This window comes from Ambystoma mexicanum, chromosome 5q, assembly GCF_040938575.1.
Source record: "Ambystoma mexicanum isolate Mex_15411 chromosome 5q, UKY_AmexF1_1, whole genome shotgun sequence".
NCBI lineage: Eukaryota > Metazoa > Chordata > Amphibia > Caudata > Ambystomatidae > Ambystoma > Ambystoma mexicanum.
The window spans coordinates 884,903,227-884,926,115 of record NC_090933.1 but is presented as its reverse complement, the minus strand read 5'-3'; the positions used below and the strand labels follow the sequence as shown (position 1 = coordinate 884,926,115).

The window sequence follows — 22,889 nt, the reverse complement described above, 5'->3', positions numbered from 1 at the left end:
GCCAAGTCGAATCAAGATGGCCAAAACAGGAGGAGAGGGGAAAAACATCAAGCCCAGTCCTCCCCTCTCCTTACCTTCCCCCGGCCGTGCAGGACCCGGGACACAATGCTCACGCTGCGTTCCAGAGCCCAGCAAAGAACGGAGCGAGGCAATCCAGCTCAACTGTGACCCCAAGCCCCGCAGGGGGCCCAGGAGCAGCGCCGCACCTGAGGGAGCCGAGGGCCCCGCCACACAGCCCCTGCCCAGGGGGCCAGCAATCGGTGCTCCCTGGTGCCCCGCACCGGGAAGAAAATGTACAACCTGCCAGAGGCAGGAAAAATTAAAACTGAGTGACATGGATGTGGGGGAGGAGTTATAGGGATTTAAAGAAATAGAAGAAGGTCCTGTGTCGGAGGCAGGTGCCTCATGAAGTAAGTACTGGGACGAGGAAGAGTGGAGGTAATGATGGCGATGCCATTGATAGTGAAAGATTTAAAGGAGTCGCATAGAGTGTTTAGACGGTTTTGCGAGCCTATGAGGAGTAATTCCATTTTTTCATCGTTTAGGCACCATGTTGGGCCATACCATCCTGAATGGTTTGGCAGATTTCGTTTAGTGATTTTGAGTCTGTGTTTTAAGAGCCTGTGGTGGGTATGAAGATTTGGGTGTCGTCTGCATAGTTAGTTCGGGTGATACCCAAATCATCGAGGTCAAATAGAGGTTTGTACCCCGGCCCCCCACATCTCCCCAGCCCCCCACATCTTGCCTGCTTGCAAGATGTGGGGGTCCGGGAGGAGAAAGAGACTTATCAACACTGAATCCTATGTATGGCATTGGGTGAACACATGGCCCAACTCGCAAACTGCTTTTTGAAACATTCCAAATATTGAGGCTGGCTCCATCCCTGGAGCAAGTGGCACACTATATTGAGCACATCAGCACTGTAGTGGTCTTAAAGAGCCAAAACCATGTCAACATGGGTGAAGTGTGATCCCACCCATGGTGTAAACCAGACCATGGTCTCTGATGTGAAAAGGAAATCGTGAAATGGCAAAGAGGGAGAAAGTCGGAGAACAAGACATCACAGACATAAGTCACAACAAAAGGGAGAGATAACATGGTTGATGGATAGTGACTGTTGGGATGTATGTACAGGTTTAGATCAAAAGAGGTCAATTCAAGAACTGTCCATATTGGACAAGTCAATGTTGTCATTTAGCAATGCAATGTGTTGTTGGTACTATTTAAAATCGAGTTTTGGGTGTGTGATGGCATTGAGATGTGCTCAAGAGTTCCTGTCACTTGTGGGAACTTAAAACAAGCCAATGCCTCTTTTTTGGGTACCCTGGTTTTCTGCACCCCATACCCTCTTCTCCCATTCACCAAACCAGTTTCCTTCCATTTCTCCTCATCCACCCACATCCCTTTCCAAACAAAGAATGTTTATAAATCTTCAAATCTTCCAGAATGTTATTCCTCCATCTCAAAAAGTGTGTTATAGATTGGTTTTTGTTATGTGTAACTTTTCTGAATCCCTTCCACCCCTGGTTCGCACGGCAGAATTGGCTGCTAGAAGTGTTCACCAACAGCTTCGCCTCGATGATTACAGGCCTCGCCTACTTGGTGTGGGTGGAAGGGCGTGGCCCAACATATAAACAGAGCAGCGGGCGGGGAGCCGGCAGGGAATTTAACACCACCGGCTAATGACGTCACCAGGCGAGGAGATATGTCCGTATCCAAGGGCTGAGGAGGCTTGCTGCGCACCCTCTTGGTGTTTCTCAATTCAGTTTCCCCTGCCCGATCCCCGCAGGGAAATCCCTCACCGAAGTAAACTATGCCAACACTGACTGGCACCCTCGCTTTGTGAAGGAGAGCGGGGGACACCCCTATTTTAAAGTAAAGTATTATCGACAAAGTGGCGCAGTAGTTTGCACTTTTACGTGCAGTTGCTGGTTAAATTGCGTTTGGTTATCTTTAAATAATTTCTAGTGGGATTTCAGCTTTTAGTTCCAGTGCTTCCTTCCTAGCATGGTTATTGGTAGGAATGTTCAGTCAGGACTACATTTAAGCCCCACCCGCCCCCAAACAAAAAACACCAATCAGCACTCACCTGTCTCTTGTGTTTTTTTAATATACCGTTGTTTTTCAAAATGACAGTGTTCTGTCCCCAGGCAGGAGATGAGGTAGATGCAATTTGTTATTATGAACAGCGCTGATCGGTCTCTTGTGGGCCCGCGCCGGGAAGCTGTCGCTCGCTCGCTCCGTCTCTTTTTGAGTCCTTTCTTTCGGACTCCGGGTCCCAACTGATTCTTTTGTTGTTGTCAGAAAAGTGTTTTCAACAGCTGATCGGGGTTGACGTCACAGAGTGACGAATGTGGCCTGCCAATGGGAGGGAAGCTAGGGGTTGGTTTGTAGTTTTGTAGGGGCTGTCGCCGAGGCACGTGATCTGCTGGTGGTTTTAGTAAAGAAAGTGGGAGGGTAACATTTCCTCAGACCAATCTAAGCCTGTTGCGCTATAGTTGCGTCACAGCGGAAGGCAAGCCAGTGTCAAGCAACTGCCCCCTATTCTGCTCTACTGAAAAAGTACTCTTACGGAAGGGTTAGGTACGGTTTACACGGATGCAGCTGTTACTCGCCCCTGCAGCCCCCCCCCACCCCGCCGTGCCATACGTTTTGTTGTAGTTTAGCCGAGTCTATAATTCGGACATGTCCAGGCAAAACACATTGCTGCTGCCTCGAGCCTTTTCATAGAGCGATCTAGAAAGGTGGATGCCGTTGTCCTGGGATCCGAGTTTCCAAAAGATAATACTAAAGGCTGGAAAGAAGCCCCCCGTTTTATTCGATTAAAATACTTTAAAAATACCCAAATCGCAATTTGCAAACTTTCTCGGAAGGACATTTTGACCACCCTCACTCAAAACACCCGTATTCCTAAAAAATGTGCTAATTTTTCTCACTATTCAAATTAATGGGCTAATTACTTACCGGTAATCTTCATTACTCCTAGCCCTACTCTTCCTCGTCGCATGACTTGCCTGTGAGCCGCCCCCTCCACACTCGGAATCCCATTTATTTTTCCGTGGAGGTATAAGACCCCCCCCACCGCCCCCACTTATCCAGCAGTTACTAATTTTCTAACCCAGCTCATGGGACCTTCCCTACTCAGTGAGGGAGAGGAGTGTCGTCAGTACTGTGACGAGGAAGTGTAGGACTAGAAGTAATGAAGACTACTAGTAAGTAATCAGGGCATTACCTCCACGTCCCTCTTCTTCGCCCCAGTACTTACCTCTGAGACATACCAAAGCACATCAACAGGGAGAGGTCCATTTGAGAGAAAACCGCATGTGCCAATGGACAGCAAATCAACCAACAAAGGAATCAACCCTATGGTAATTCACGGGCAGTTTCCGGACCAGCCCAAGCGGCCGCCCAGCATAGCCACAGCTGAAACACGTGCATCAACAACTTGAGTGCCAGGTGATTGTCGCCAAAGCCACAAAGAGGCACAAAGGGAGGACCCCATATAAAGAACCACCAAAGACAGATCCCAGAAGGAAGGCCCCTACAGGACCGGGGGTGAGAGGAGGGACGACTCTACAGGAACGCCCCCCACCAGAGATCCCCCAACCAGAACTTTCTGCATGTGCCCCTAAGAGCTCAAAAAGCTGCCAGAGAGGACACTGCTACCCCCTCTACAAACCCTTCCAGGAACACAGGAGGGAGACCACAAAAAAGAGGAGGTGTAGCCGGTGCCAAATGCCACTGAATAGACGCACACACTGGCTCCCAAAGGCTCGCAAGGTGAACGTACACCCGGCAAGGAGGTTAGCAACTGCTGTGATGGTTGGATAAGCCCTGAGACACCCGTGGGAAGGCCTTGCCCCCAGTACCTTAAATGAGGAACACGGACACAGGCCTCTTCACTCGGGCTCCCGGCGCGCACTGCCGTCCTGCGGGAACACCCCCTTTTATTTCAATACATGCGCGACGGCAGAACATTGCCGTAGCGCCACGTGACATTATCACATTCCTCCTTTTTCGTAACAAAAACTAAACAGACCTTTTCAGAAATAGTCAATGTCAACATGGCAGAATTCAACATGGTAACATACCAAACAGTGAGGGGCCCAACGTGGGCAATAGTAGGTGGCTTGGTTCTTTCAGGCCTGGTCGCCCATTATGTAGTCTCGGTATCGCACTGGGCATTTCCTGCCCTCTTAGCGGGGGTATCTTTCTCCTGCCGGTGCCTCCCTGGCCTCTCCTTCAGCTCCGCCTGGTGTGGGTTCTGCATCTTCCACGCTCTCTTCAGGTATTTGCTCCATGCTGGTGGTTCGGGCCGGGGAATCTTCTGCCGCTCGTTCTCTCAGCCCCTCTCTCCCTCCCAACTTTCAAAAGAAACTAGAGTTCCAAGTCACTGTCCCTCTCTGGTCATTGGCAGTCACCATAGAGCCTTTGACTTAGACCACTCCCATGGGAGAGGGCTCGTAAGTGAAGGACAACTTCCCTTCAGGATGAGTGTTTCGCACCAGTACAGTGTCACCCACCTCTATGTCCGGTGGTTTAAGGTGCCGTCAAATGTTTTCCCCCTCATTATGAGTTCTTCAGTCTTCCGACATCTTATCGTCATCAATGATACCTGGCGGCCGACCTTCCGCCTCCGGGAGGAGACCTCGTGGGCATCTCAGAAAGAGTGCTTCTGCTGGTGGCACCCCCGTAAATTGGCGAGGGGTCGCTCTGCACTCTCTTGGGAACTGATAAAGAGTTCTCCTCAGCTCGCTTCCCTGGCCTTGGGCTATGCGGAAAACTTTATTTAGTGTTCACATAAAGTGTTCAGCCTCTCTATTGGCCCGAGGCCATCCTGGTGTCACTCTCCTGTGTGCTGTTCCACAGTCCGCCATGAATTCTGCATTGTTTCCCCCATTAAATGGTGGTCTATTGTCAGAGCAGATAACTCTCGGAAAGCCATGTGTAGCAAATACTTTCTCCATGACCTGTATGATCTGCTGAAATGAGGTGGACTCCACCAGCTCGACCCCTGGGTATCTGGATCATTGGTCTATCATTACGAGGAAGTACATCCCTCTTCCTGTGGACCCGAAGTCGACGTGGACAACATCCCATGGTTGCTCACTCCTGGACATGGACTCCATCCTCGGCTCTCTGTTGGCTGGGGTGGTCGCTTGACACCAAACACAGTTGGCAACGTGGCCATCTACTTTTGCTTCCAAACCCGGGAACCAGACCTTTGGTCATAGTCGTGCTTTAGTTTTTCAGTTCCCTGGTGGCGCAGTGTGCCAACTCTAGTACTCTTTCCACCAGTGTGTGCAGAATCACTATCTGGTGGCCTCGTAGTAACAATCTGTTGTCTGTTGCCGACAGTTCATGCCTGACTCGCCACAGCTGCTCCATATCTTGCTGCGTCTCTCAGCTTCTTCGAGCAGTATTAGATAGAACAGTTCTCCACTCACCACTGACCATGGCTGCCTGGATTATTTGAAAACACTCATCCTCTCTCGAGGCATCTGCCACTTCCTCAATGGTAAGAGCCACGGGTTTTGCTGCTCCCACTAGCAGGCGAACATGCTCTTTGACGTCCGTGGGGGCCGTTTCCTTTTGTTCACCACTGCTTCTTGGGTGTTGCGATAAGTAGTCAGCGGGATTGTGGGCTCTTGGTCTGTAGGTCAGCACCACCCCATACTCAATCAGGGCCAGCATCCAAAGTTCAATCCTGTGGGGTGGCTTGGACAATGACCCCGCCATGATAGGGAGTAGCAGTTTATTATTGTCATGCCACCGGTTTCTAGTCGCCGGTGGGGGCTATGGAACGCCTGGCGCTGGCGGCGCCATTAGAATGTTCCAGGTTTTCTGTCCATTTCCGGGTTTCCCGCTCTAGTCTTTGCTCTGTCTTCCTGGCTTTCACTACTTAAGCTCCGCCCACTTCTGGGTTCGGCGCGTTGCAACTTTGTTTATCTACTTTGTTGCTTGCTCCGTGTGTTTTTTCCTCCGTGCTTCTCGCTCTGCCCCTTGGCCCTCTGACTGCATCCCTTAGCCGTCCCTTCTCTCCTGTTTCTTCCTCGCGGCTTCCCCTCGCCGCTCCGACTTCCTTACCTTTTTCCTGCGGCGTTTCTTCGCCGTCCTGGTCCTCCTCTCTTCCCGCTTGCTCCCGTTTTTGTTTCTCTTCCCTTCCTGCTTGTACCTGTGGACGCTCCTGTTACAACGTTCGGATTGTTTCCATTATCCGTCTCTCCCGGAACCCTTTGAAGGACTTGCTTCACCTTCGGTCTTCAGTCCAGAAAAGCTCCATCAGGCATCCTCCATCTGTCACTGGGTCTGCAGAATTTCATCGCTTCACCTTCCGGACCTGTTGAACTGCCTTCCTACTCACAGAGGGTTTTTTTGAGCGTCTGCTTTTTTCCCACTTCTATTTGGTCCCTGCGGGAAGGAAACCTACTGCTTCCCTGCCTGGCAGGGAACCAGGGTGGCTTCCCACCGCGGACGGCCCTACCTCTTCTCAAAAAAGAAGAAGACCAGGAAGAAGTTTATCCGCCATTTAACTTCTTCTGAGGATTCAGGTGAGGAGGAAGGGGAGGAGGTTGTGGATATTACTGATACACCTTCTAAGGCTGCTGAGTTTGACAATTATCAGTTATTACCATGACGTGTTTCCCCAGTATGTATATCCGAAAGTGCCGGTATCCCCATAGGACAGCCAACGCTTTCCTCTCTACCTGGGAGTATCGTTGTTCCGTGCTGGTGAGTGCCTTGCTGGTATAGGCAATTGGCCTCATCTGTCCTTGGGCATCTGGCTGTGAGAGAATTGCTCCTAGTCTGACCAGACATGCATCTACGATGATTTCAAAATCCCTCCACGGGTCGAAGAATGCCATTGATTCTTTCCCCGCGAGTGCCTTTTTGATGGTCTCAAAGGCTTTTTGTTCATTGTCGGACTACTCCCAGACCTTGTCTTTCCTTGGCAGCATCCGGAGGGGTTCGGAGAGGGTCGCCAGATTGGGTATGAACCTACCGCAGTAGGTCACCATCCCTAGGAAGCTCTTAACCTCCGACATGCTCCCTGGTGGTTTGGCCTCCTGGATATCTCTGATCTTTTGCGGGTCTGGGGAGATTCCTTTCTCGTGAAAGACAAAACCAAAGAGCTCAATGCAGTCCTTTAGGAACTCACACTTTTCACAATGCAGGGCGAGTCAAAGGTTTTGAATCCTTTCTCAAGGCGAACCATGTGACGTGGCGTAGACCAATATGTCGTTGCTTAGGTTTATGACTCCTTCAAGGCCAGCTAAAGCCCTCCGTATGACCTTTGGAAAGACCAGCTGCAGAGGAGACTCCGAAGCTTAGACGTTTGTACTGGTACAACCCTTGGTGGACCGTGAAGGTAGTGATGTAACGCTAGTCCGGATGTAGCTCCAGCTGATGGTGCCCGGACCGCAGGCCTAGTTTTGAAAATTCTCTTGGCCCTTGCAGCTCTCCCACCACGTCATCCAGAGTAGGTGTGATGTGTCTCTCGCGCTTGATTGCAAGATTGTGCAGGCTCATATCGACACAGATACGGACAGATCCGGGTTGCTTCGGCTTGATAGCCACAACAATGGGGGACACCTTTGGGATGGAACCCTCCACCCTTTCTATGATGTCCATGTTCACCAGATTTTGTAGTTCACTCTCCACCTTTTGTCTGAGGTGAAACAGTATTCGACAATGCTTTAGTGCCATTGGGCGTATAGTCTCATCTATATGCAGCTTTACAGGCTCGCCCTTTAGTTTACCGACACCTTGAAATACTGTTGCAAACCTCTCCAGAACCTCATTTATATCCTAGGCATATACTGTGAGGGCAAAGTCTACAATGCCGAGGGCCTCTGCTGCTGCGCAGCTCAATAGGGAGTACGTGCTGATGTCAGTGATAAAGAATTTAGCTTGAATTTCTTTTCCCTCATGGGCTACTTTGGTCACAAATGCGCCTCTGAGGGGTAACGGTTGAGTCCCCCAAACGAAAATATTTTGGCTCATGCTTTCCCTAGGGTTGGGGGCCCTGGTAATGTCTCATAGTGGCAGGTTGCCAGCATGCATACTGATGCTCCGGTGTCCACAAGTAAAGGTGTCATTGTTCCAGCCTCCTCTTCTTTTTGAGAGAGTCAATACTCAAAATAAAGTATATCACTTCCTCCTCTTCTGCCAAGTCCAGACCCGGCATATCTTGTTCATGTCATGAACCGTCGTATACACCCCTTTTGGACCTTCTGGTCCTTGACACATCGGGGCTTACACTCTGCTGTACTTCTAACATGGCCATTAAACACAGAACGCTGCCCACCAGCTTTCACGTCTGACGTAGCACGTTCTATAAAGAAGCCACACCCCCGCGACCCCGCGCGTCTCAACGCTACTGATTGCTGTGGCTAGATGTGTGCTCCGTAGTTCGCCTTCTCTGAACTCTGTTATTTCCTGGTTCCCGGATCCCCCGCTTCCTCCTACTATCCTCCTTCCTCCTGATCCTGTCTTGCTTCCCGGACTCTGTGTACCCGCCTCTGAGTACACCTCCTTCGATTCCTGGACTTCCTGGAGTTTCCTATTGATCCCGGACGTAGAAGCTGAACGAACGCTGGAAGCCGAAGACGGCCGTGCCGGGTTGTACAAAACCCGAACCGTACGGAAGAAGACTCCTCCCAAGAATTCCAGCAAGCAGTAAGCTCAGGTGAGAAAGGGGGAAACCTGTGACAGATTGAGACGCCACCTAACTGAAGTCAATACAGACATGGAGGCGGCCATTCAAGATCTTATGCGCGGCATGCAAGAACTAACGACCGAAGTACAAAACCTAAAGGCAGAGAATCCAGCGTTAAAACAATTAGTCTTGTCCCGCGACTCCGCCACGAAAGAAAGCGTACTATTGGGCGGCATTGTGGACAAATACGATGGTTCTGCAAAAAACCTTCGTGGATTCCTTGATTCCTGTTTAGTCCATTTTACCTTTAAGCCCTATTATGTCTCTACTCCCAGGGCTAAGTTGGGCTTTATTATTTCGCACCTTTCAGGGAATGCATTAACCTGGGCCACACCTCTAGTTAATGCCAGAGATGCCCTCCTGGATGATTATGACAGATTCATTCAAGCTCTTAAGACCGTTTTTGACCGACCAGAACAGGTCTATAGTGCTCAGGAACGTCTACTCGATTTCCAACAAGACTCCCAGGACATGCTCACATAGGTAACACGGTTTAAACAATTGGCAAAATAAGCGGATTGGTCCTCAGAAGCCTGCTTCACTCTTTTTCGAAGAGGGCTAAATGAAGACGTCAAGGATGAACTAGCCAGAGTGGCTCGTCCAAGTTAATTCCAAGCCCTTATGGATCTCGCTCTGCAGATTGACTTCCGCATCCAAGAAAGGAAGGCAGAGAAAAGGAAGACCAAGATACCCTTCCAGAAAATCCCTATAGGGACCTCCTCGAAGTCTGATTCTGTTCCTCCCCCTAGTAACGAACCCGAACCCATGCAACTAGGGGCTTTCCGTGGACCCATATCCCCCCAAGAAAGGATGCGAAGGATCCATACGGGCTTATGCATGTATTGTGCCTCGGACAAACATTTAGTGAGAGAGTGTCCTATAGCCCCTTCACGGCGTTCGGGAAACGCCAGCTCCCGATCCTAGATGGAGCACAGTTTTGGGAGAGAGATGTTTGCTCCACATCTATTCCATCCTTGAACTCTCCTGGACAAAACAATCTGGTAATATTACAGGCCTTTCTATCGCCATCCAAGAAGGAAACCTACCCCATTTTGGCATTGGTGGATTGTGGAGCCATGGGGATATTCATAGATCAAGATTGGGTGTTTAAACACCATATTCCATATGAAACCTGAGATATCATGCAACCCGTAGAAGAAATTGATGGAAGACCCCTTTCTTTAGGACCCATAATCCTTCAAACCAAGGAAATTGAACTCGCAATAAACCACCATCGAGAGAAGATAAAGTTTGACATCATAAAGTCCGCCCATTATCCAATGGTTTTGGTTATGCCCTGGCTACAAAGACACAACCCATACATCAATTGGGCAGCAGGTTCCTTGTTTCTGGGTTGCGAAAATTGCATGTCTCATTGCTTACTCCTGGATTCCTCTCCGACACCATCAGAAGGAGCTTCGGCAGACCATCAAGGCCCGCTCACAGTCTCAAATATCATCCAGGTTCCTAAAGTCTATCAGGAATACGCCGATGTGTTCTCTTCTGCCATTGTTCAAGCCTTACCACCTCATAGACCGAAGACTGTGCTATTGATACCGAACCTTCAGCTGTGATTCCCTTTGGAAGGATGTTCCTCTTATCCGAACCTGAGAAAAGGGCCCTCCGTGAATACCTAGATGCCAACCTTGAAAATGGCACCATACGACCATCCAAATCCCCAGCCGAAGCATCATTGTATTTTTGTCACCCGCAGGCGTTCCGACTGGCGGTTTCTTCCGCGCTGGATTTTGGGACGCAGGTACGGGAGGTACTAGTCCCTCCTTTGTGTCCCCTACTGGCTTCTCCTTGTAGCGCGGGGCCGCTGGGAGTATATATTCTCTCCCGGCCCAGCGGTCCCTGCGTTGCAACTATCCTTTGGAAGCTCTCGCTCTTCCTGGTTCCTCCGCTCCTGCCTCGCTCTGTTCAGTCTCCATTCACTCGCGCCCTCCAGCGAGCGTTTTTCCTTCTTTCTCTTCCCTCCAGTTTTCTCTGCTGCCGCCGCGCCTCAGCGGTCTCTGTTTTCTCTTCTCTTGCTGCCCCGTCCCCGCGGATAGGCACCGCCCTTTTTTCCCTTCGCTTTCTTTTTCTCTCTCCGCTACCTCCCTGACGTTTTTTCTCCTTTGCTTCCTCTCCTCCGGTCCTCGCCCCGCTGTGGCCTTGGCTGGTGGGTGTTCTGGCTCCCACGACAGGACTCCCCTGTTCCGCTGCTGTGTTGCCCTCAGTCACGCTAACGGATACTATTCTCCTCGGACCATCTGAAAGTCTACTTTCCGCTGGAACTACACCTTCCGTACTACACACCAGAGGAGTCCAAGGGTTTTTTCCCCATTCAGGGTTTTTTCCCCTATTTTCGGCTTGGTTCTGGAAGGGAGGTCCTCGGACAGCTGTTCTCTCCAGCGGTCACGGTGGCCTCCCTCCGTGACAAGCAAGCTCATCGGAAAAAGGAGAAGGATTATCTACTTCGACGGCGTCTGCAGGATCCCGACAGCGATTCCGGCAGTCCAGGTGAGGAGAGTTCGACAGAAGGGGGAGAAAAGGGAGACCAGGCAATTAAACTGTCACAATTTTGTTCCAAAAAAGGATATCAATGAGCTCAGACCTTGTCTTGATTATCGAGGTTTAAATCAGTGCTCTGTGAAAGATCGCTATCCATTGCCCTTGATCTCAGATATCCTGGAAGCAGTAAGAGGAGCCGTAATCTTCACTAAATTGTATCTCAGAGGTGGCTACCATCTGATCCGTATTAGAGAGGGAGACGAATGGAAGACAGCCTTTAGAACACCCTTTGGGCACTTTGAGTACTTGATCATGCCCTTCGGACTTGCAAATGCCCCAGCGGTCTTCCAACGCTTCATGGATCGGGTGTTTTCAGATATGTTATTCCTCTTCGTCATTGTGTATCTGGACGATATCTTAATATTCTCTAAGGACCATCTTAAGCATGAAGAGCATGTTAAGGCAGTGTTACAACGGCTACGTGAACACAAGCTCCTGGCTAAACCCGAGAAGTGCCTTTTCCATGTCTCTACTGTTCACTATCTAGGATTTGTCCTTAGCCCGGAAGGTATTGGAATGGATGACTCCAAGGTAAAAGCCATACTATCCTGGCCTATTCCGACTACCGTGAAACAAATCCAATCCTTCCTGGGGTTAGCTAACTTTTATCGGAAATTCATACCTTCCGTTTCCGAGATAGTGCAAACGATCATTGCCTTGTTGAAAAAAGATCCTCCCTTTCTTTGGACAACAGCCCAAGAGGAGGCATTCCAACAGTTAAAGACAGAGTTTACACAAGCTCGCATCCTGGCTCAACCTGACATCAATCGACCTTTCCTAGTGGAAACAGACGCCTCTAACTACGCCATTGGAGCAGTTCTAAAACAGGAATTCAACGACAGCCTGGAACATCCCATTGCTTATCTTTCACGGACACTAACTCCCAGTGAAACCCATTATTCTGTTTTGGAAAAGGAACTGCTAGCCATCCGTCAAGCCTTCACAGAGTGGCGTCATCTTCTTCTAGGAGCAAAACATCCTGTCCAGGTCCGCACGGACCATCGGAATCTTCAAGTTCTACAGGCTCTGGAATGTACAAATAGCCGTCAAGCCTGTTGGGCCTTCTTCTTTGCCCAGTACCAGTTCCAGATTCATCATGCGCCTGGAACACGGAATATAATGGCTGACGCCTTATCTCAACGTCCCGACTACAAAACTCTTGAAGACCGGTCATTCCCTAAAATGTTTCCACATACGATATTCGTAGCTCAAGCAATCAGCCTCCTGGATGATGTTCGGATACAAACCCAGTCCTCTGAACTATGGAAAGAATTTTCAGGAAAGAACCAATGGAATCTGAGAACAAAGGACTGATATCTTTTCAAGGATAAAGGTTTAGTCATCCCCACACAGAAACTACAGCAAAAGATAATAACCCTCTGCCACGATACCCTTCAATCCGGACATTGTGGCATCACAAACACCTTCCATCTACTACAAAGACAATTTTGGTGGCCGAGAATGAAAACAGACGTACGACTGTACATCCAAGCCTGTGCAGCCTCCTACTTCAGCCCACACTACCAACAAGGCCCTGGGAAATTATTGCTACGGACTTCATTGTGGAATTACCACCTTCCAGAGGGTACACGACTATCATGGTCACCAAAGATTTATTCACTCATATGGCTCATTTTACACCATTATATAAGCTACCTTCTTCCTCAGAACTTGCTGAAATCTTCCTGGAACACATATTTAGACTTCATGGACTCCCTTCCAAGATCATATCAGACAGAGGACCTCAATACATATCTCAATTTTAGAAACACCTTTGCCGGATACTAGGAATCCAACGTGCCCTCTCTGCAGGGTATCATCCACAGACTAATGGGGCTACCGAACGTGTGAATCAAACCCTGGAACAATATCTTCGTTGTTTCACTACCAAGGTCCAGGACGATTGGTCACTTCTAATACCTGTGGCTGAATTCTCCTATAATAATTTGGATCACTCGGCTGTCAAGACCAGCCCCTTTTTCTGCAGTGAAGGATTTCACCCTTCGGTGCTACCTTCCGTCCTCCCACATTCTACACCTGTACCTCCAGTTGATTCCTGGATCAAAACAATCATCAATGTACAGAAGGAAGCCAAAGAGCATTTAGAAAAGGCCCAAACTCATGCCAAGCATTATGCGGATTCCAAGAGAAGACCAGGTTCCGCCTACGCAGTAGGAGATAAGGTCTGGCTATCCTCGAAACTACTGTCCCGACATCTACGACCGAATAAACTGGCTCCCTGGTATTATGGGCCCTTTCCCATAAAAGAAATCATTAACCCAGTGGTCTTCCGACTCAAATTACCAGACTCCTGGAAGAAAATTCACCCAGTTTTTCATACATCTCTAATGAAACCATACATCCAGTCTTCTTGGACTACCCTCAGGCCCAATCCTGTACTTGTCAATGACCAACTGGAATAGGAAGTGTCCAGAATATGTGACTCCAGATACAAATGTGGTCAGCTCCAGTACCTGGTTGAATGGAAGGGATACCCTCCCAGTGAACACACTTGGGAACCAATCTCAAACTTACATACCCCCAGATTACTCAGAAGGTACTATCTCATACACCCGGGCAAACCCAGTGGGATGGGTTTTCGGAGGAGGCATGCTGTCATGAACCGTCGGACACGCCCCTTTTAGACCTCCTGGTCCTTGACACATCGGGTCTTACACTCTGCTGTACTTCCAACATGGCCATTAAACACAGAACGCTGCCCACCGGCTTTCACGTCCGACGTAGCACGTTCTATAAAGAAGCCACGCCCCCGCGTGTCTCAACGCTACTGATTGCTGTGGCTAGACGTGTGCTCTGTAGTTCGCCTTCTCTGAACTCTGTTATTTCCTGGTTCCGGACCCCCCGCTTCCTCCTACTATCCTCCTTATCCTGTCTTGCTTCCCGGACTCAGTATACCCGCCCCCAAGTACACCTCCTTCGAATCCTGGACTTCCTGGAGTTTCCTATTGATCCTGGATGTAGAAGCTGAACGAACGCTGGAAGCCGAAGACGGCCGTGCCGGGTTGTACAAAACCGAACCGTACGGAAGAAGACTCCTCCCAAGAATTCCAGCAAGCAGCAAACTCAGGTGAGAAACAGGGAAACCTGTGACAGTTCTACAATTGCCACTTGCTTCTGCCGCCGCCGTGTGTCACTGGGCATTCTGCTGGACCCTCTATGAATGGTGATTGGTGTGGGGGTTCTGCACATCCTTGCAAAATGTCCAGCTGCTCCAGAGCGTCCGCATACATCCCTTTTGCTGGGCATTCCCCTGCATGTGGAAGGTTGTAGCCTCATTTGGGGCACGGCTGCGGCATCTCGGATCTTCTTGGGGGCCATCTGGGTTTCGACGTCCAGCATTTTGCCGTCACCCTATCGCGCATGCGTCCTCCTCTTTTAGTGATTGGATTGCGGCGTCCATTTTGGTGGCATGGCTGTCTACCATTTCATATAACTTCTCCATTTCTAGAATTTGAGCCAGCGACAGCCCAGGGTCACGTAGAATCTGTCGGCAAAGTTTTCCTGAGCTGCACCCTTGTATTAAGTGGTTTCTTACCATGCCGTCCTCATTCTCCCAATCACATGTACTTGCCAGGTGACAAAGCCTGACTTAGAACTGGTTGAGGGATTCCCCCTCTCTCTGTTTCTGACTGCACACGACAAACCTCTCAAAGTCTTGGTTTGCTAGTGGCATGAAATGCTCTATGAGGCTGTCCTTGGCAGCCTGGTAGGAGTTGTTGACTGGAGCAAGGGACTTGACTATCATGTGAACCTCCGACCCGGCTGAGTATATGAGGGTTGCAATTTTGGCTTCGTCATCCGTTTCGCCAGTTGCTTTAAAGTACATGTCTAGCTTCTCGATCCAGAGCAGCCATGTTGGCCCCAGCTTCGAGGGATTTCCTGAGGTGTCGAATTCTGGCATCGGGCCAGTGTACCTTGTTGGCATGGGGCCTTTCTTGCTTGCGGGGCCCCTGCTACATCTTGGTCGGCATCCCAGAGGTCTCCTGCTTAACTCATGGTGGCAAACTACACAGCCACTTTCTATGGGAACGAAGGCCGCAGTCCGCTTCCTCTGGCGCACTTTGGTGGTAGCAAAACCGTACAGGCACCCTCTGTCTGGTTGAAGGCCACGGTTTGCAGCCATAGACGTGCTTCTTGAACCCCCTGCGTGTGTACCACTTGGTACGTCGGCCCTTCCAGACCACCTCAGGATTGTGGATGAAGTGTCAGGTGTGGGCACAGTATGCTGTGTGATGGAGCAAGAGAAGACTTTTTTTTAAAGGGTCCCTGTGGCCCCCCCGCTTTGTTTTAGCCCTTGTGGGCTCCAAAAATTGCCCTCACGGTGCACGGGCACTCCACATGTGGAGCCGCTACCGTTGGGACCCAAAATGGCGGAGGTTATTTTCCCCGCAAGGCTTGATGCCTCTGGCAGGCGTCGGATCGAGCTACCGAAGCAATATGTTGCATCAGAGCACCTTCCCCCTGCCCAGATGCATTATCGTAGCCAATGTGATGGTTGGATAATCCCTGGGACCTAGCCCCCAATACCTTAAATGAGGAACACAGACACAAGACTCTTCATCTCGGGCTCCTGGCGCACACTGCTGTGTCGCAGGACTGCCCCCCTTTTATTTAAATACATGCACGACGCGGCAGAGCGTTGCCATCGTGCCATGTGACATTATCACAACCACCACAAGAGAGAATTCTCAAGAATGGCTAATTTCCCTTTCCTACTGAGTCCCTCAGCAGCTTTGCTGGATTTCTAGGATTTCTTTTTTTCACCTGGTAAGAGTGTGAGCCTTTTTTCCCACTCTTACATGTGTTTTGCTGTGTGTGTTTAACATTTTCTTGTGTTCATAGACTGTGGAGCCTCGCCCACTCCATATGCATCATCTTTTTATTGTGTTTTACACAGCGCCTTCAGTGCAGTGACACAGGGTTGTCTTTTAGACTTCCCAACTCAGACTCCATTTTCTGGGATTGACTACTGTCTCCCAGAACATGTAAAGTTGCCATTAACTTTATTAGTCTTTTAAAATCCACAGACCCAGTACACCCTATCTTACATAGAGTACTGGAAAGGGTTAATACTTATCCCTTTTTATCTGTTTCTCTTGGAGAATTGTTTTGCTCCCTTTTCATCAAGACTTGGCTGGTGGCAGTGGTAACTACCCTATTTTTCCTACCGCGGTTATCTTAAATAACCTGGGTATTGTTTTAGGCTATCTTGGTAGCCTCGAACTTAAACCCGCTGGACCATATATGTTTTTATACGGTCCCGGCTGGGTTTATTCGCCATTTCTTTTTGAAAATGTCTTTCTCGTGTTTTACTCCGCATGCCAAACCAGGTTTGGTTCCTTTGTTCACCGTCTTTTCGCGGGCTTCTCCACAGAAGCCCTCCTTAGGCACCTGAAAGTCTGGGTAGGCAGGATGTGAGGGAGGGGTTTTAGGACCCCAGCCATGGGTTTCATTGGTAACCCAAGTCGCACTCCTGTTTGATTGGCTAGGTGACTGTCCCGGTGGGACAGCCACCCTGCTGTGTGATTGACAGGCAGGCTGTGTGAATGGGGGAAAACTGCATAAAAATAAGGTCTCTGGGATTGGAAAGGCAGAGTCGCCACTGGAACGAAGGAACCGACGAGGAGCTGACAGAAGAGGACCTCTACAACGACTGAACCGCCCGGTGAAGCCCTGCTGCAGGTCCGAATTTTCAGACTCCAACGACAGAGAAGATCTACCAGGAATCTTCTTCCCCTGAGCTGGTGGGACCAACCAGTTCGCCCAAACTGCAAGCCAGGACTCCCTCCTCTGGTTGAATTTGCTGTACAGAGCTACAGTGAACCGGATAGCCAGGTAGGTCAGACCCTGCTTGGGTTTTAAGGATTGCACCTTTTATTCGTTGCTTTGCTCTGCTGTTGGTTTCTTCCCTGGGCAGTGTAGGACCCTCCAGTCTTCCTACTTCATGTCATTCCGACAGTCGCTTCAGGAACCGTGAGCATGCAGGAACGGCCACGAACGTCCACCTCAGCTACAGCTTCTTCTCCATTTAAAGGTACTGTGCAAATCCGGTTGTTCGTTTCGTCCAGCCGCGTTGAAGGTGTGTGAAACGTTTACCCAATCCGAGGGCTTGTCCTTCTCTACTCTTTAAACTAACTTTTCTGCCGACCAACTTCGTCCAGAACTCTTAGCAAACACTTAACCACGAACTACCCTGAACTGTGTGATCTTGAGCAAAAGACTTTTGTCCTATTGACTTTGGCCCTAAAGCCTTTTTGATTTGATTCCATCACTGTAGTTCCTCTTTCTAGATTGCCCTGCTTACTTACCTGTTGGTGCTGCTCAATTCTTACCTAACTTTGTCTTTCCCTCCCTTTTTAAATTACTGGAGTGCCATTTTTCTCATACTTCATTTTGATTTTAACTTGTCCAGAATCTATTGGGAGTGGTGTGGTGTGTTAAGAGTGTGATTTTTTTTCAACTGCTTTACTTTAGTGAAATGTTTTACAACTGATGCTCAACCAACGCTACCACTTTACTGTGTAGTACAGGCTTGTACCAAAGGTGAATTCATACTGTCACTTGTAGTCTTAATTGTGTGTGGTGTTCCCAAAGGGTACTGCATATAATTCTGCCTAACACTGGTGTACAGCGGTGAGGATCAAGTATAGTAATTGCACTTAGAGTGCTGCTATTACCTTGGATCAACTAACCACAAGGCTAAACATCACTAAAAAGCAATTTTAATCAGGTCTGATATGGAAAGCTACAGTCAGGAGATCCTCCTTAGTTACACTGTGGATTACTTAAAAAATCTGTGTAGAGAAAGGAATCTCTATGTTAAAGCAAAAAGTCTGAATTGATTGAAAGGTTGTTAGAGAAACAAAGTCTGGAGGATGGGTCTGAAATACCTGACCCCGCAGCAAATGTGGAAAATAATGAGGATGATAATGTGTCTATTATTGATGAGTTAGAAGAAGTAGATGTCTCCTAATGTAGGCCTCACTGCTCCCTTACCTGCTCAACAACCTCAAGGGTTGTCCACTGGGACCCCATCGGGTCCTACACTCAGTCCTGAATTCATTGCTCTAGAAAAGAAAGATGAGGCTTGAACTGGAATTCAAACGTTTAAATGCTCAAACTGAACAAAAGCACCAAGAACGTAAGGTTAGAGAAATGGAGTTGAAAAGGTTATCTCTTGAAAATGCTTCTCTCCCAGCGTCTTTTAGGTCTTCCAGTCCTAAGAGACCCTGTATGCCTAAATAAATTGTGGGTATGTATGAGGTTAAGCTTGATATTTTGAATTGGTTGGCAATGTTTGAATATAACCATGGGATTCAAGGTTTTACAGGGAATCAGTTGCTTCCCTGGCTCTTCTCTATGCTACCCACTGTTGCATCTGATGTTGTAATGGAGTTGGGGGAGGTGGATACGATGGATTATGAGTATGTGAAGCTAGCTTTAATTGATAGATTTGGGAAGACCCCTTCACAGAACCTTAAGAGGTTTAGGACCCTCAAAAAGCATGATGGTACCCCTTGGGCTACCTGGGTATGTGAATGTTTGAAAAACGTAGATGTTTGGGTTAAGGGTTACAGAGTAAACACTTATGAAGGTATGAGAAATCTTGTTATGTTGGAGTCAATTCAGGATGCCTGCTCTCCTGAGCTCAGACAGCACTTGGCTGATTCAAAGGAGATAGATTCAAAGAAGTTAGCTAAGGCGGCTGACTTGTGGGTTGTCAACAGGTCTACTCACAAGGATTCTGGGGCAATTCAGAAGAAGGGTGAGGGAAAGCAGCCAAAGAAAGATAACAAGGAGAATTCTAATGCCTCCAATCCAACAGAGGGCCACAAACAGCAACATAAGGGTAAACCACAAGGGAAATCAAATCAGGCTAGTGCACCATCTGGACCCAAACCAGATGGTGGTCAGAACAAACCCACATTCATCAAGACATTTGGGAAATGTTATGTTTGTGGGTCAACTGACCATGTGAAAGGGGATCCCAGATGTAAGGGTAAACCTTCAGGGGTCTACACTGTCTCCTTAGCCTTCTCCCCAAAGGAAGAAGTACCTATGGCAAGTGGAAACTTTCACCTACTGGCTGATGAACCCATGGGAGTCTCAGCTAGTGTTTCTTTACTGTCCCTGGGCTTGTGGGAACAACAGAATTTAGATGTCTATATTCCATCCCAGATAATACTAACGAGTATTACAAAGATAGTGTTCTTGTGAATGGACAGGAGATCCCTGCCATCAGAGACACTGGAGCCAGCATAACTGTGGTGGATGAATCATTTATCAAGGTGGAGCATGTTGCTAAGGCACCCAAACGCCTCACCAAGTTAGCTGGAGGCCCTGTGGAAATGCTTCCCCAGTTACCAGCTCTCATCCAGTGTAATGATATGACTGTCAAATAGTGTGCAGAGTGAAGTGCCTGGGAGAGTTCTTTTGGGTAATGACCGGAAAACTCTTAAAGTTGTGTCAAGTACCCCCAGGCCTCCCAGTAAGAGGAGACAGGAGCCCACTAGCAAGGGAGAGGGCCTAAAGAGGCTCTCCAGAGGAGTTGATAGAGGAAACTATCACTTCCACTCCACAGGAGTTGCTCACTGCTATTTCTGGAAAGAAAGAGGTAAAGGGGAAACCCAAGGCCTCAAGGAAAAAGTCAGACAGCACCCCTGTGCTACCAAGGACATCCCCAAGATTGTCAAAGATCACACCTGTGATCCCTCCAGCTGCTGAAGCAGAAAGGGAGATACAACCTTGTGTGGTTGAGCCAGTTTCTGAAGAGTCAGATCTGGAAGAAGACACTGTTTTGGTTGGAGATCTTGACCCTGTTGACCATCCTGAGCTGCAGCCATTACTGGCAGAAGGTGGACCCAACAGGGCAGACTTCAGCAGAGGACAAAGAGAGTGTCCTACTCTCGAAGGTCTTCGACAACAGGCTGCTAACCAACTTGATGGGCAAGAAGTTGGAAAGCACGGGTTAAGCTGGGAAGATGGCCTCTTCTACAGTGAACCAACAGAGTCTATCTCTGGGGACTGCAAAAGAATTGTAGTGCCCATTGCCAACAGACTCCAGTTCTTACAGTTAGCCCATGAGATACCTTTGGCTGGTCATTTAAGTTTCAAAAAGACCAAGGAAAGGCTATCCTTATACTTCTACTGGCCTAAGATGGGTTCAGAAGTTGACACATTCTGTAGGAGCTGTCACACTTGCCAAACCTCTGGCAAGAGTGGAGCCAAGAATGTGGCATCCCTGGTGCCTCTCCCAGTGGTCGGAGTTCCTTTTGAGAGGGTGGGCATCGACATTGTTGGTCCCCTTTACCCTCCCACATTTTCAGGGGACGGGTTTATCCAGGTTGTAGTAGACCATGCTACATGATACCCAGAAGCCATACCTATGAGAACTGTTACGGCTCAGGCTGTGGCTAAGGCTCTACTTGGTATTTTTACCAGAGTAGGGTTTCCTAAGGAAGTGATATCCGACAGGGGATCCAATTTTATGTCACACTACATGCAGGCCATGTGGAAAAACTTTGGTGTCACTTACACGTTCTCTACAGCCTACCATCCACAAACAAATGGACTGGTGGAGAGGTTTAATCGTACTATGAAGAGCATGATAGGTGCTTTAGAAGAACCCCTTAAGAGAAAGTGGGACCTTCTACTGCCATGCCTTCTCTTTGCTTATAGAGAAGTCCCTCAGGAGGGAGCTCGTTACAATCCCTTTGAACTTCTCTATGGCCATCCAGTCAGAGGTCCATTGGCCCTGATCAAGGCGTGGTTGGAGAGTGCTCCTTCCCCCAAGCCAGTCAGAGTGACTGACTATGTGATAGATCTCCAGAGGAGAATGTCACACATGATGGCATAAGCTAGTGATAACTTAAAAGCAGGTTAGGCTCTGTTCAAACATTGGCATGACCAGAAGTCCAGCATGGTTGAGTGTACTCACGACCAGCTTGTATTAGTTATGGTGCCAACAAGGCAGAGGGCCTTGCAGGACAAATGGATAGAACCCTTCAAGGTTGTGGGCAAACCTGGAGAGGTGAACTATTTGGTGGACTTAGGCAGACTTAAGGAGGCTCCCAGATTCTTTCACACCAACCGTTAGAAGGCATATGTCTCGAGACCAGAAGTGGGAACTTTGCTTCTAGCTTCAGCTCAAGAGGAGGAGGAGAGTGAACCTCTACCTGACCTCCTCAGAGGCCAACCTTTGGATGAGAAAATGGAAGGAGTCAATCTCTCTTCTCAACTGACTTCTGAACAACAGGAGGAGTGCAAAGTTCTGTTAAATCAGTTTGCCTCCCTGTTTTTACTATCACCAGGTTTGACCCCTTGGGGCCAGCATGATATTCTCACTGGTGACTGTTTACCTGTGAAAAGCAGAGGTTACAGGATGTCAGAACATGTGAGATCCCTCATCAAAGGACAGGTCAACAAGATGCTTGATCTCGGGGTTATAGAGCCCTCTACAAGTCCATGGTCTAGTCCAGTGGTTCTAGTACCAAAGGCAGGATCCAAGGAGTTGAGATTCTGTGTGGACTATAGAGCTCTAAATGCAGTCACTAAGACTGATGCCCAGCCTTTGCCAAGGACAGATGAACTGCTGGATAGACTTGGTTCAGCCAAGTACCTCAGTACATTTGATCTGACGTCAGGCTATTGGCAAATGGCCCTGACAGACCATGCCAAGGAGAAACCTGCATTCTCAACCCCAGCAGGCCTCTACCAGTTCAAGGTTATGCCTTTTGGATTAAAGAATGCACCTGCTACATTCCAAAGGATGGTCAATCAAGTTCTGAATGGGATGGAGGACTTCTGCATGACATACTTGGATGACATTGCAGTGTTCAGCCCTATATGGAAAGAACATATTGATCACTTAGGATATGTTTTGCAGGCTCTTGAGCAGGCCATCTGACCATAAAGGCAAGCAAATGTCATATTGGTCAGAGCAAAGTGGCCTACCTTGGTCATGAGGTAGGAGGGGGTGAAATAAGGCCATTGCCCAGCAAAGTACAAGCTGTGCAAACTGGGCCACCCCTACTACTCAAACCCAAGTGAGAGCTTTCCTAGGTCTCACAGGGTACTACAGGAATTTCACAGAGAACTATGGGACCATAGCTTCTCCCTTGAATGTGATCTCCTCTCCAAAATTCCCTAAAAGGTTAGATGGAATGAGGAGTGCACTCAAGCCTTTGAAAACCTGAAGAAATCCCTTTGTCAAGCTCCAGTCCTAAGAGCTCCTGATTATCACCAACCCTTCATTGTGCAGACAGATGCCTCCAATACAGGTATAGGTGCAGTCCTTAGTCAACTGGATGAGAAAGGTAGGGACCACCCCATTTGCTTCATCAGTAGGAAACTGAAGGAACCAGAGACAAGGTGGGCAACCATAGAGCGTGAATGTTTTGCCATTGTGTGACCTCTGAAGAAGTTTAGACCATACTTTTATGGATCTACTTTTGTTATTCAGACAGACCACCAACCCTTGAGATGGTTAATGCAAATGAAAGGGGAAAACCCAAAACTTCTGAGATGGTCAATCTGCCTGCAAGGGTTTGAGTTCACCATTGAGCACAGAGCAGGATATCACCACCAACATGCT

At 48.7% G+C, this 22,889-nt stretch overlaps 1 protein-coding gene across 2 annotated transcripts in view; it reads right to left on the bottom strand.

Annotated features, from left to right (window-relative positions):
- Positions 1-2,355, bottom strand: part of TP53INP1 (tumor protein p53 inducible nuclear protein 1) — a 107,793-nt gene extending 105,438 nt beyond the window's left edge. The window contains exon 1 of one of the 2 annotated variants that reach the window (XM_069621377.1): positions 2,090-2,355. The gene's annotated coding sequence lies outside the window, so the exon portion shown is untranslated. The remainder of the gene's footprint in view (positions 1-2,089) is intronic. The other variant, XM_069621378.1, reaches the window with a different exon arrangement.
- Between the last annotated feature and the right edge of the window lie 20,534 nt (positions 2,356-22,889).